This window comes from Pavona decussata, unplaced genomic scaffold (assembly GCF_977016875.1).
Source record: "Pavona decussata unplaced genomic scaffold, jaPavDecu1.1 SCAFFOLD_53, whole genome shotgun sequence".
Taxonomy (NCBI): domain Eukaryota; kingdom Metazoa; phylum Cnidaria; class Anthozoa; order Scleractinia; family Agariciidae; genus Pavona; species Pavona decussata.
In genome coordinates, this window is record NW_028145475.1 from 5,288,153 (window position 1) to 5,303,826 (window position 15,674).

A 15,674-nucleotide genomic window follows, 5' to 3' on the forward strand; every position below is an offset into this window, starting at 1 on the left:
ACAAGGCAAACATGATAATTAAAAGGTAAGCAGAACTAGGTATGGTAGTGGAATATAATGTTGCGAGGAGGATGTATAAGAAAACGGTTAGACATTGATGAATCTTGAAATCTCTACACAAATACATAGCTACTAGACCTAAACTTATCTATCGGCACACTTTCCTGGCTGGCACGGGGGGCAAAAGTACCTGAAAGGACTTGACCATGACTTGCTAGTTCAATTAAATTGTAGGGTTACCACGTTCCATAAGGCGACCGTAGATCGGAAAACTCTTTGTTTCAGGGCCTCGATAAACAACGCCATCAATTATAAGTTTCTCCACATTGAAGAATGCAGTTTTCTGCTCGCTCCTGGCATTTTTTAGAACTGGTTGGAGGTCTTTCCTGATTTCATCGACCTCCAGAGGAAAGTCGTCAGCTACTCCGAACTTTGCGCCTTTTTGTAGATTTTTGATTTGGGACTTGATAAATTCTTTATCTTGAAAGAATGACACTTTCGCTATAATAGGTCTTGGGTAAGGTTTTTTGTCAGCGAGCGGCCTTGTTGGTATCCTATGCACTTGTAGCATTCTTGTTTTATTTGGTGTTGCTCAAGCTCATTAAGCTTAGCAAGTTTTTTGTTTGCGTCCTGCAAGCTAGCGGTAGTCAACTCAAGCTGAACTTTTAACTCTTTCACTTCATTCTGCGTAAATTCAAGGCTGTCTGTCATAATCTGTTTTTCTTCCTCCACTTTCTTAAGGAGGACCTTGTCCAATTTTTCTTCGATATGTTTGAGTCTTTCGGCGCACGGGGTAGCGCCATCTTGTTGTTCTTCATCGTTAGTTTGCGGACTTCTTTGTTGCCTATTTCTTTTCTAAGGGTTATCTTTTGTAGCGGGAGTATTTAGTTCTTCAGCAGCCGCCTCAGAACTCATGGTTACGGATAGTTTGTCAACTCCAAGAACGATTTTAGGAAGGCATGGTCGGAGCGCAAAAAAACACGTCCGCCATCTTCGCTACGTCCCAGAAATTTGCCTTATCCGTTCTTATGCGGACTGCCTCTTAAGAGATCTTCCTTGATACACCTGACTGGAATTAAACACAATAGTAATCTTTAATAGTAATAGTAATCTTTATTTGTGCTTTTTTCGGTGTACATAGTTGATCCTTACAATCTTGTGGAGGTGATATTTCGAATTTAATTAATCATTAGTTAAAATGATGTGCAAGCAAGGAAGCTAAATGAACCACTGGTGTTGAATTTGACCTTGGGTTGACCACCACCAAGTGAAAAATGTAAAAAGGTGGGACTGTTCCATTGCTGCTCCTCGTCCTTAGACAGCTTTCTAGCAACACCTCAATCCCGCATATCTTGCATCTGCTTATGGTATGTTACAGCCCACTGCTCATTCTTACTGATGGTTTGCTCTATTTTCCTGAGGGTGGCTAAGGCCGCATGATAATTTTTGGGTAAGGTTGATGGATCCACCAACTAAGGGTAGCGTGTTATCCAGCACTGATTCTCCTTATTATAGACTAAATTCTCTAGAATCAACTCCTGCTCCTCCTTGAATGAGTAGCTGTGACCAACAGTTGGACACTTCCCACAATGACATCCACCACACTGTGGAGTGATTTCAGTTCCTGTCTTCTCCATAATGAAATTTTCATACCTGTTGTCCCAGATTTCTGCTGGCAAAGGGTTCTGCCACATTTGTCTGTACTCTGAAACTTGCATGCTTCTCCCACTTTACAGGGTCAACAAAATCTTGCTGAGATTTAGGGTGTGTCAACACGTACATGGCAGGCCTTGTACTTGATTTCTGTGTTGTGAATCGTCTTCACAAGATTTGAGTCATACACAGTTTCTTCCTTAAGGTCAGGATGGACACCTTGAAGGCAGGCTCCAAATTCTCCGTTCATGATACTTAGATTCTATCCACACTTTGCCTCCATATGCTTTGGAAATAAACTGAAGTAGTCATAACCCAGAAGAATGTCTACCCAGTTTGTCCATCCTTGCAGAGACTCTGGGTCATAGCCAGGAAACGTGGTTGTCAAAAGCTTGAATTTCGATGACACAGAAAATGGCACGTAAAGCATAGTGATTGACTATGGTCTTTTAACATAAATCTCGATATCATTCTAATGAAATACAAGACTTTTACTAACACAAGCTTGGAAAGGAATGGGTACTGAAAACAAAAAAAATCCAAGATCGTGGACAGTAGTGAGACCAACGCGAAGGAAATTTGCAAGGCAATAAAAAATGCAATAAGTCTGCAGAAATCGTCATTTGAACGAAAAATTTCAAGTAGATTGAAGCTCAAAGAGCTGGATCAAACCCTTCATGAGCGAAACTGGCTGGCTGAGAATATTGTTGAAGGAAATTTAGGATCTCTTCGTAACAGATCCAAGTACAAGCTCGCCCCAATTTATCCAATGCTGGAAAGGATCATGATTAAGATGACAAGTTCCATAAACAAGGGCCTGTCTCTGAGAATGAGCAAGCTACATCCAGTGGAAGTTTTTAATCTTCTTTACAAAAAAATCATAATTCGTACTAGATATGGAATTGAGGTGGATGAGCATGCTAATTCAGTGACAATAACTTTCAAAAATGATCTCACTTGGAATAATTTATTGACTGCAACGTTGTTCATCATCTTGGTAAAATTCTTCCCTTGGATAGAAAGGTTGCAGTTGTCCCTCTTATTTCATCTTATTGGCTTGAGCCCAATAATCCTCCAAAGCCGCCCGACAGTGCCTTTCCACTTCTTTTACTGACGCCTTGCCCTTATTCCCCACTACTTGCTGTACAACAGTTTTGTACTTGTCTTGGTCAATGATTTTTAGCTTGCATGGACCTATGTAGTCTTTCAGAGTATTTCGAGGCACACCATACTCCTTCATGGCCTTGGCGAGGGAGCATCGCTTCTGTGTCCAGATATTTAACACACCCTCATACCTCTTATTGATTCCACCAAGATTAACGCCGTTAATCAATCCTAAGAGACAGCATAATCGAAACTCAGATAAATGGAGGAAAACATTCTCTGCTTGTGGGTTTCATTCTTATAACAATACATAAAGCTGGGTTTGTTCCTGATTAATTACAAAATTCTCTGTACAAAAAAAAGGTGAAAGTGGTTTCTCATATTGGTTTAATCTTAATGTTTGATTTAAAGTGCACCTAACAGCAAATCTTTTTATTCGGCGAAATAAATCTACTTTCTTTCTAAACTGTTCCAGTGAAAAATTTTTTTGAATTGGTTGAATCCTCGATTTTCTATGCACTTTTGAAGTTGGGACTGTGTTGTTGCACCACCGTGTTTTAGGAAGCCTGGGACGAGCGATGGTTATGACGTCACGCCAGGGACCACGCGATATTGATTGCGTCTCTTTTTCGGTTTATTTCTTTGCGATTTACTCCACATAGTCCGTTTCAGAATGTGTTTGTCTCCTTCTCTACGGTTATTAGAAGAGTCCAAGGAGCCCGAGGAGTCCGAAGAGTCTGAGGAGATCGAGGAGGATTTAGAAGATTTGGATGACTCCGCAATGAATTACATCTCCGAAATCGAAATGGACGCTTATCGACAAGAAGCTTCAGCAAGCGCAAACCCACTTTTGAAGTTGGGACTGTGTTGTTGCACCACCGTGTTTTAGGAAGCCTGGGACGAGCGATGGTTATGACGTCACGCCAGGGACCACGCGATATCGATTGCGTCTCTTTTTCGGTTTATTTCTTTGCGATTTACTCCACATAGTCCGTTTCAGAATGTGTTTGTCTCCTTCTCTACGGTTATTAGAAGAGTCCAAGGAGCCCGAGGAGTCCGAAGAGTCTGAGGAGATCGAGGAGGATTTGGAAGATTCGGATGACTCCGAAATGAATTACATCTCCGAAATCGAAATGGACGCTTATCGACAAGAAGCTTCAGCAAGCGCAAACCCATTTGATAACAGCTACCTCGAAGAAGACCTGTTTTAATACGGATGAGCCGCGTGCCGACCCGGAATGGACAGCCAGATACGAAACACTTTATATCGTTTCATCAGCAGTACTTCTTTTTCTAAACACTACAAGTGTTAAGCTTTCGAAAGAGACCAAAATGAAACCATTTGGACAGGAATTCACAGAGATATGAATTTTCGAGTGTGATAGTTCTGTTTGTTGTGAATAAATTTTAAGTTCGCGAGATGCAGACACAAACAGCGCGCTTGGCGATTTCTTTTACAATTTTCATTCTACTTTACTAACACTGTTTGATCTGTATACTAGAACATTTCAGTTAATTGCTGGATGCCTTAATTTTACTGTTCGAAACGAATGGAAGTCAAAATGATTTATGAAGTATTAAGCTTAAGTGGAAAATTCGCCTGCAGCGACATTTCCTCTGATGTTTTGAAGCTTAAAAACGTTTTTTTTAATACTGCATACAGCAATACATCCTTTTCTAAATACTACAATTGTTCAGCTTTCGAAAGAGACCAAAATGAAACTATTTGGACACGAATTCGCAGATATGAATTTTTTCGAGTGTGATAGTTCTGTTTGTTGTGAGTTAATTTTGCGTTGGTGAGGGACGGACACACAAAGCGCGCTCTGCGATTTCTTTTACAATTTCGATTCTAATTCGCTAAGACTGTTTGATCTGTATACTAGAACAGTTAAGTTATTTACTGGGTGATTTCTTTTTATTCGGCGAAAGGAATTGAAGTCAAAATAATATTTTAAAGTTACCAAGTCCCTAAGCACTTTCGAAAAATTCCCCCATTGTGACATTTCCTCTCGTGTTTACAAGGTTAAAAGCAGTTTTCTTTTATAAATCGCATCAGGAGTGTTCCTCTTTCTATCCAGTACATGTCTTAAAATTTTCGAAAGAGACCAAAATGAAACCATTTGAACTCGAATTCGAAGAGATATGAATTTTTGAGTATGATAATTCTGTTTGTTGTGAATTAATTTTCCCTTAGCGAGGCGCGGACACAAACAACGTGCTCGGCGATTTCTGTTATAATTCCGATTCTACTACTGATCTGAATACTAGAACAATTTAGTTAATTGCTGAATGCTTTCTTTTTTCTCTGCCAAGCGAATTGAAGTCAAAATAATTTTTCAAGGTTATGAAGTCTTTAAGCGCTTTCGAAAAATTCGCACGCAACGACATTTCCTCTGATGTTTTGAAGCTTAAAAACGTTTTTTTTTAAATATATAGCGCATCAGCAATACATCTTTTTCTAAAAACTACAAGTGTTTTAATGTGGGTCGGTTCATAACATGCATAAACAAACAGACCTTTTAATTTCATGTGACGCGTCCTTTTTGTGTGAAACAACTGTGGATTGCAAGCGTTTTTGAGCATCCGAATGCAATGCGAGCTATCCGAAAGTAGTGGCCCCTTTTGACACTCGCCCGCTTCTTGACTGACAATCGACCGAGATATTGACCGTCAGTTGACCGACATATCGACCGTTACCATCGATCGAGGCCCCATATAAGACACAAGTACCGGTTTGGCAAGACTATTTTCAGTTAAGTGGTACATGGAGAAAATTGCTGCACAGTCCTTGACTTAAATACCCATGAAAACAATTGTTTCCATGTGATGACGTCACACTGGTAGTGACGAGTCAGTCACACATGAATACTGGAAAACAAGTAGCTAAGTAAGTTAGTAACTTTATTTACCCACATATCACATATGGGCAAAAAGCTCGTTTCAATGCAAATGTGCTTTGTAACTTAAGTTAAGATATTACAAATGTGGTTTTTACAATTAAATGATAAAAATAAAGAAATTAGTAATCGAAATTAATAAAATAAAATTAAAATAAGAAATTGAATAAGAAATAGATGAGTAGAAATATGAGTCTATCTATTTACCGAAATCACAGTTTCAGTCACGTGAGGACGATAATGGCATTCTATGTAACTTCCCCTAAATTCAGAAAGAGTCTGCTGTTGTAATGTTGTCCATCCTTTGTCGCATGCGTAAACTTATGCCGCTAGAAACAATGATTAGACTTGACAAAGCCTTCATCTTGCCCCATTTGGAATATGCATCTCTGCTCCTTATTGGTTAGACCAAAGGCCTTACTGATAAACTCGAATCAACAAATGCATTCGTGCTCAGGACGTTGCTTAATTTTAGCAAATCCACTCCGTTTGAAGATCAATTGAAAATTACCTGTATTAAGAACCTAGCATGTTGCTGCATTAAGCAGGATACACTCCCTCCTTATAACGTTGTTTTTCTAAAAATTCTTGTAGGTACCACGGGTACTGAGTGGTATGGGGTGTCATTTCCTTGTTTCAGGGATTCTGATTCTTTCATATCAAGAGAACTAACCCAGAACTTCAAGAATGAATGTCAGATCTTTAGTCTTTATTGATCGTATCAGAAAATGCTCGCAAGGAGTCTAGTGACTGGAGTTGTTTGGTTTTGCCCTGTAGCTGTCCAATGATCTGTGTGGCAATTGTTCCGGATTTAGGTGGTGAACACACCAGCTCCGAGATACTTGAAGTGTAGGAACATTATCAGGGGGTGTTGGGAGGGAGCAGGGAAGAGTAGTTCCAATGTCGTGTAAGCTTCATGAAGGTTTCTCACCATTCTTCGATTTTAGCTGCATTCTTTTGATAGTGGAGCATGATTTTTTTTGAGTTCAACGAATCTTTTCCACAGTCGTAAGATAGTAATTCCTGTTGAGAGAGCCTTTTAGATATCTTTTGGAGAACCAAAGCTCACATTGAAGCAAGGTTCAGTTGAGAAGTGTACATTAGTAACAAAATGAGAGGCAAGTTCCTTCTGTGCCCTTAACTTATGTATGTGGCATGTTGGCCAACTCCATTAGTAAAAAAAACTTAAACGGAGAGGATCATTTGCTGAGAATGGGCGACTGACCTCTTTTTTTTTTTTTACATATGTGCATCAGCTCGTGAAGGTTATTGATGGGCTGGTTCTAATGCACTTCAATGCAAATCTTTGTAGAATGTGAGATTTCCAGTGTTATATCTTAGTACGCACAGACATGTTCTAGCCATGGTCTCTATTTGCAATACTTGGCTTCTTCCAATAGTATGGGGCAACAATGTTTTCATCTGAAATCCCAAGGCCTTAATAATTAATACCTTCAACAACTGCAGATTGTGTTGATATCACGAGCTGTACAGATGCTGGGTATGGAAAAAAAGCTGACTCAACAGTGTCCAATCAGGTTAACATTATTTGCTGCACAGTCTTGTCTAACCTTTCTCCATATTTGCAGAAGATATGAGCCTGGGATATCTCATCAATTAAATCAATGATATCAATGGGTAATCGATGAATATTCAATAGGCCACAAAATTTTCAGTCACTGATTAGTCATCGATTAGAGTGATAACTTAGTAAATAAACCCCTTCAGGCACCTGGATGTCACTTGATAATGTCTGTGGCTAAGAGATTGTCCACAAAATGAATATTTACGTGAAGCTTCGAGGGCAAATGGGAAATTTTGAGGAAAATCTCTCAGCCAAGGACATTATCAGCCGACATACCAGTAAGCCAGAAAGGGGTTAATTTATTTTATAACCCTCCCATTTATTTTCATATTGTGCAAAAACTTCTGGTAAAAAGGCCTGTGTTGATCTCATGGCGGATGCCCGTGATTGATGTAAACAAGTACATTTGATTGGTTTACAGTAACTTTATTTTTACTGTGATGGACCAAAACTTGAGAAACTGTCATGTCAGAAACTCTCGCAGTGCCCCTTAGGTAAACCCTGAAAAATTCAATCCCTGCTGTGCAAGATCTTTCAGCGATGCATCTAGTGCTTTGTTTGCTGGTTTGAAAACTTCTTCCCAAGTAATAGAGCTTTTTTTAAGGGGAAGCAGAGCAAAATCTTTCTTGACCGGAATGAATGGCTTTCATAATGTTGTGGCTGTATGGTTTTCCTTCCAGGTTTCTGGCTTCTACGTAAAAAAAAAAAACAACAGCAACAACAACATGGTTGACAGTTCTGCCAGCTCCATGTTTTTCAACTGCGCTTGGGATTTTATCTCTTTCCTCCATGCTAAAGTCGGACGAGAATGGTTGGTATATTTTATAGTTAGTAACCACTGAGCTACAGGAGATTCGTGGGAGCTAAGGCCATTAAACTAAGTTCATGGGACAAACATCCTGCATACTGCTAGGATTTGAATGTCGAACGTGTGGTATATGAACTATACTATACTCCTGTGGTATATGAACTATATATGAACTAGTAATCGGAAGGTCTTAGGTTCGACTCCTGATAGGAGCACTCGGATTTCTTTTTTCCGAGTATGCCTGCGTCACTTTCTAGAATAATCATCATTCTCATTCATTCACCAGGCTGGAAATATACCATCACATTTCTTTCATATACCACATGTTCGACATTCAAATCCTAGCAGTATGCAGGATGTTTGTCCCATGAACTTAGTTTAATGGCCTTAGCTCCCACAAGTCTCCTGTAGCTCAGTGGTAGAGCATCCGAACTAGTAATCGGAAGGTCTTAGGTTCGACTCCTGATAGGAGCACTCAGATTTCTTTTTTCCGAGTATGCCTGCGTCACTTTCTAGAATAATCATCATTCTCATTCATTCACCAGGCTGGAAATATACCATCACATTTCTTTCATATTTCACTTCTTGTTTAGATTTAGTCTGAATATCTCTTACCTTTTGATGACATGGGATCTTCATCATTGTTGAGAACAGAAAATGAAATTACAATAAACCTTGTCAGGTTTGTCATTTTCGCCCCATCTCCAGATATTTTTATTTTGACTGTAAAGCCTGGGTCATCAATATCAATTTTGTTTTGGTTGACCTGGAAAAAAAAGAAGAAAAAGGAAACTGTACATCAGAATGTTTATTTTGTGTTCCATTTTATCCAAGATATGGCAGTTACCTGTTTCTTAAGGACTGACTCCAGCTCTGTGGCAATGTCAAGCTGTGCTCCTGGTGCCACTCCAGGAGTTCTTGTGATGTGACAAAGCTTGTTCAAGTCATCCTTACATTGCTTTATCAAATAAGACCGTGGGAGGTCTCCCCCTCCAGAGCACATTGTCAGTTCATGATATGCTGCATCCCCAATGCAGAACTTGTCGAGCAGAAATAAGACACTTTTCACTTTATCCTGATCCTCTTCTGACAAATCATTAAAACATTTTCCCATTTTCTTCAAAGCATAGTGTGTGATTGGAGTCATCATCTCCAGAGAAAGTAACTGAATTCAATGTTAAACCAAAAGACTTTGTGAACCACAGTGCTCTTTCAACGTCTGTTTTCAGTTCTTTTATTTTCCTTCTTTGCTGTCTTTCCCCCACCTGACTGATGATCTTTCCATTATTTTCAAAGTCAGTGTCATGTCCTAGCTATTCAATGTATGCATGGAGTTTCTTATTTTCAGTAACAAGACTGCCAATCTTTCCTTTTGCCACAGCAAAGTCTTCACTGGTATCTTTCTTGGAAGCTTCATATTCAACCATTTTGTTGTAAAGCTCTTCACAACGTGCCTTCAAAACTTCAATTTCTCTTGTTGCTGCATCAGCTCTCTCCTTTTCAAGTTTTCACCTGTGGTGAGCTACCAATTATTTTGGGGCATGTCGTTCTCCTTTAAAACTAGTCTAATCACAGCCAAAATTGGCAACAGCATGAAAGAAACATTGAAGAATGCAATGAGGTACTTTTTTTGTAAGTCTGGGAGGGTGCCTGTTTCCATGGCAACAGTTGAAATTAAAAAATAGTTCTCACTCAAGTTGGTTAGCCTTTATCAAGTCCAGGTTTTGTCTCATGGCTTCAAAAACTACATCTTTGCATTCTACACCCAAAAATACATAAGGTCACCAAATTTCATTAAAATTGAACGATTGGTTTTCTTAAATTACCTGCCCCAAGTCTGCCTAATCATAAAATACAAAACTTTTTACACACATAAATTGTCCAAATTTTTGAGAAATAAAATCTGATTATGGCATTTTAAGCAGGAAATACTAATAAAAATAAAGACAAATAGGCTTTGAACAGTTCTTGAAATAAAAGTTCAGTACAAATGCCCTTGGTTCATAGGTAGGGCCCTCCAGCTCTTCATCTGGCGACGGAGCTTCGTTGCCTCCAGTGTCTTTTCTCTTGAAGCATACAGTCTTTGCTGATCAATGGTGGTGAAACCAGACCTGCAGTGTACTCCAACTTCCAATTTGAGCCCTTTGAGCACAGTTTGTACAGTTTTTGTACCACCATTGAACAGACAAATGGCTAGTGCACATGCTGTCAGTACAGTCTCTGGACCGGCAAACTTTTCCTTTGGGTTGATGTTCCAAACAAGATGATTGAGTGCCTCATTGTTGTTTTGAGACAGCCCATCCAACACACTCTCCTGTAGGTTTTCTGCCCACAAGCCCTCAAATGTGGGAAGGATCTCCTCCATTACAGCTGGGGCAACGTTCTTTGGTTTGAAGGAGGTTTTGCCATTGGCCTGGTCTTTTTGCCATTTGCACCAGGATTTGGCTCCTTCTGGACAATGGTCATGCAATTCATTATCCTCAGTGGAGGCATAATGATGCCAAATAGCTTTCACTGCCTTTTGCATTCTGGGTAGGTTGCCTTTATTTTCACAGAGTACTTTCCCATAATACCGCTGGAAAGTGTCTATCAGGTTGTTTGTGAGGCAGTTCCGCACACCAAGTGTCTTTCCATTGGACAGCTTCTTTCCTTTCATATCCTTCTTCTTCCTTCTCAGTCATTCACCCATTCTATTTTGAATGTGGCCCACACATTCTACTTTTCGCACGGTTACTTCGTCACCATAAGGCTTTGATTTCACCAAATCCTGATGAGAAGAGCAGTCACCAGCTACAAAGTCCATATGTGGCAAACTGTGCTTCTCGATGGATCTCCCCCACATGTAAACAGCACCTTGGGCCTCCATGGCTTTTGATGATTTGTCAAAGTTGGCTATTCATTTTGGCCCATGTGACTCTATCCAGTCAATAAACTCTTGAGAGTTCACATCAAGGTTACTTTTGCCACGACATTTGTAGCACACTTTACTTTTCATTTCAAAGTCAGCAACTTTCCCTGTTTGGACCTCAATAGCAGAAGCCATGCCATACAAAGATGCAGCTACGCAGCTTTCTGCTCCTTCCATGAAGATTTTTATTGTCTCTTGATATTCTGGAGCGAAGAGCCCCTCTTCCCTGATGCAAACTTCAGCATCTTCCATGCCTTCAAACATGAAGTTGTTTGCGCAGCCTTGATACATGTAATTGATATCAGCAAATACCTCAAAGGCGGATTTGAGGATAATTGATTTTCCTCCATTGGAATCTCTGTGTAAAACTATCATGTTTACTTCGTCGCGTTTCTTTGATAAGATAGCATCAAAGGCTGCGGTCACAGACATTGGACCTTCGTCTGTTGTTTCCATCTTGAAATTGTTATGGCGGTGACTTTCTTTGATCACTTCAATTGAATCTCTTTTACTCATGGTATTTTTGCGTGGAGTGTGGTCTTCCAACCTTTGCTTCCAGTTGTCTGCTGATCGTTCTATGCAGTTTCCCTGTAGTGCTCTGTCAACAAGCTGTTCGAATCTTCAGAACAGTTGGATGGTAACGTGTTGTTTTCTTGGGTCCGCATCAGGTAATTTGTTTGCCCAGCGAACTAGTGCTTTTTGGTTGCGTGCGCCACTTTCATTCAGGTATTCTTTAATCTCCATGAATGTTTTGTCTGGCGGTGTTAGCTTTAATCTCTTTGGCCGTGGATTATCGTTGTCCTCCATGACCTCTTGCGTACAGTTTGCCATAGCAAAAGTCCATTGTTCTTCTGTGGGACTAAAATAGCCGTCCTCTGCTAAATCGATTAAAGGTGGGCTGTAAGCTGCTAATCTGCGTGCCCATGCTTTGAGATAATTGAAGTAATTTTCTGTGTACTTGACAGCTTTGCATGATGCTTTTGGTCTTTCTTTCGGGTCATGAATTTGTTTACCCATTCATACACATATGTCTGGGATGCTTTCACGATATTGCCAGCACGTGTCGTGAAGTTTCCGCTCACGAGGAGATGGTAGTGGTTCTCACTGCAGCTTTCATCATCCGTGGCTCTGTCGTCTGCAAAATGTGTGTACAGTAGATAACTGTATGATTTTCTTTGCTCCATGAAGTGAAGTATTTCACTGAACGCATCTGGTGACATATCGGTCTGAAAACAATAGTTATACCATTGTTTTTTAGTGTATTCTCTGCTGTTCGTTGCGTTACTTTCTGTTTTAGGATTTAGCTTGATGGTAATGGAGCTGCGCCACAGCTGCATATGCAGCACGTGTTCCCTTTAAGCTCACATGCAAATTCTTCTCCCAATTCTTGGAGATTGTCGCCATATGTTGTATTCTCTCCATCCTTTCTGTCTTTCTTGTCCACAGTTGTCCCATATGGTTGAACAGTCGTCATTGACAATAAGTAGTTATCTGGTAATAACTCCCGATAAAAACCCATAACTACCATAACTTTTAAATTTGAGTTCTTGACATGAAATGTAAAGTCTGAATTACAGAACATATAACAGTGCTAACCCTTGCTGAAGTGAGATTGAACAGATTAATATCCTGAGTGTGAAGTTTACGAAAATAAATCTCACCAAGTGATGACTTGCTAATTAACATTTTACAGTCTACATGTATCTACTTCTATAATTCACGATGCACAATTTGTTTATATCGTCATCATCCTTTACTGTTACGAGTGGCCTGGAGATGTCACACAATGGCACCAATTTTCAGTGAATATGGTTGTGTTGACCCACCAGAGACCACTCTCCTCATCTTCATTCAGGTGGGAATAAACATGGACACGATCAGACTCTACAAGGTTATCCTCCATCTTTTGACAAGTAAACTTGAGAACCTTCCCAAATGTTACATCAGATACATTTTGGTCAGCAGCAATCGATGACAAAGTTTGTTTTCTTTGTCAGTTGTGACCCAAGTTAGGAGTTAACCAGTGATAGGATCATCCATTCTCCTGTGACAGGATTCCTGGAACTCTTGCTCTGGTTCTGCCTTCTTGCTGCTGGGTTGCTTAGGGTTGTTGGTTGGAAGCTTCCCTGTTACTCTAGTATATTGGCACCAGTCGAAGATCTACAAAACCGCAAAAGAATACGTTACATTATTTTTTTTCGCCTGACAATAAGCAGATACCTGTTCCTTAATTTTAAACCTGACTTCTTACGAAGAGGTATATATGGGAAGGAAGAGAAAAGATTTTCACCAGCAACAATTGGTAGTAAAAATTTAAAAAAATGAAACATTTTAATATAGAATTTGTAATATACAATGCACCTATGTAACACTTGTACTGTCTTACTTATAATGGAAAAGAATTGACTGTGCAGCTATAAAACATGTTAATGCACTCGTGCCGAAAAGTTTGCCAGGTTGTTGCTCTATACAGTAACATAACATACAGTACATGTATATAATTACATGTAGGCACAGAAACTAAACTTATCTTTACTTACTCTGTAAGTCTCCATAACATTGGCTTGGAGGTGGCGTCTGTTGGTCACTCTTCTACATATCCAGGTGTTCATCCTTTCATAAGTATACATCCACCAACTGTATACGGGACCATGGGAAGCAATTCCTCTGGCAATATGGCGTACCATGTGCATACTTGTGGTCTAAATTGAGGTCAAACATGAAAACAACAGTAATTAACATTCCTTTCAATCACTTTTAGAAAAGTGAGCCTTGAATAATAGCTGAAAATATACTTGAGTTGAGCTATAGTATTTCCGAAAAGTATTCTTGTACAAACAGTGTCAGCAAAAAAAAACAAAAAACAAAAAAACAAAACAATCTAGTTGTGCAAAGGGTGGAAAATGCAATCCACCATATACATAAATCAATATGTAGTGGACAAGTGTTAACAAAACAAACTGCACTATCCACTGAATAGTGAGCAAATAGCATTATCTACCTTTTCAACCATTGGTGCCTGACTTCTCCATGTGGCACAAAATTCACTTAGAATGGCTTCTATGGCTTTTAAAATTATGAAAATTCCAAGCCATAGGCCTAGCCTTCAGACCTCATTTTTTTGCAAAATGTCAACCGCAACCCCAAAGCATTACCCATAGCCATATAAACATGAATGCATTAAAGTGAGAGAACGATATTGTACATTAAGTATGATATATACTGAACGGGTATTTCTGGATCCCTTAATTTGTTACCACCACGAAAAATTAACAACAATTTACAATAATACCTAAACACTTATTGGAAAGTCTCGTTTGATCAAAGACAATACAACATTGGCCTCCTCTTTTAACTCTAAACTCTTGCCTCCCCTTGGATGTCATCACAAAGTGCTGATAATAGGTCAAACTATGTGGCAGTTTCTCTTGAAAGATGCTGGTGCTGGCAACGTTCTCAAGTAATTATCACCACCATAACGAGGAAAACTAATGATTGCCAAAACATATGAAGTGTTCAAAGTTATGTCATCAACAGAGCCATCTTGTTGAAACCTACGAAAAAGTACCGCACAGTACAATAAAGGAATGAAATAAATTAAAAGGAGATGGCTGTACTGGGGAAATATTGGTTTAGATTAACAAGACTAATAACGAGAATCTAGTGAAAGATTATGCGAAGTATGGTTGTCACACAAATTTGCCAAATACTAGGTTGTATAAAATGATACGTTTCTAAATTTAATAATGTTCAGAATGGAAATTTTTTTATCGAAGTAGCCCTAGATCTTATCTCAGGGTAAACATTACGTGACATTAACAACAGTAAAAAATACCTGAAATGGAAAGTGCCTCCTCTCACAACTCTTGCCTGAATATTTTTCGTCAGATGTGACACTGCTACCAGATGTTCCTCTGCTGACACTTCTATGGCAAGCCTACTAGCACTTGTCACGGTCAAAGACAACAGGTTCTATGTAATGCGAGACAGACCATGATTTATGCAGAGGATTGTCCTAGCCAAGGGAACTAATGGTACTAGTGGCTGTAGTTCTGACAATGGTCTGTCAAAGGTTCTGTTTAGCCCAGCCCGGAAACCAGTGTCAGGATCGACATCTCTTTTGGTTTCTTTATTCTCTTTGCCGCACAGATTAAGGCGGGGGTACACATGAAGAAAGGGACTTTTTTAAAGTAACTGTAATTTTAAAAGTTTTTTTCAAAACCCCATTAAACTATATATCACAAGAAAGCTTATGAACTATAGATTCTGAAAATAGCAATAATTTGGACTTTTAGCAATTTGTAACCTGACACTGGTTCAAAATTGTAGCCACATGCTGTGCTTAACCAAAGTATAGTTGAGAAAAGATATCTGACTGCAGATTTCATGGAATTATGTTATTAGGGTATCAATCAAGAGCCAAGATATCACCCTCTTAAATGAGCATAGAACTTTTTGGGATGATAAAAACATTTGCCTTAGTGCCCCTCCAAAGTTAACTAAGGTTTTTGAGGCTGGATTTCTACAATAAGTTCACTTCAAATCAACATATGAAAAATCTCTATACTCATTTAACTTAGCTCACTGAGGAGAATAAGCACTGAAAATTTTACATCAATCGGATAAATACAATTTGAGATATCTTTTCTCAAAGACCTAAAGTACGGAATCTGAGAAAACGAGCTTTAAAGTTACGAATGTCATTTTAGGATTGCT

The 15,674-nt window shown here is 39.2% G+C and overlaps 1 pseudogene across 1 annotated transcript; it reads right to left on the reverse strand.

Annotated features, from left to right (window-relative positions):
- Positions 1–12,507: 12,507 nt before the first annotated feature.
- LOC146480694 (uncharacterized) lies at positions 12,508–15,662 on the reverse strand (annotated as a pseudogene). The gene is made up of 5 exons (XR_014864680.1): positions 15,654–15,662; positions 14,829–14,930; positions 14,251–14,369; positions 13,499–13,660; positions 12,508–13,118 (listed from the first exon to the last, which is right to left on the reverse strand). The product of XR_014864680.1 is annotated as an uncharacterized LOC146480694 (transcript).
- Between the last annotated feature and the right edge of the window lie 12 nt (positions 15,663–15,674).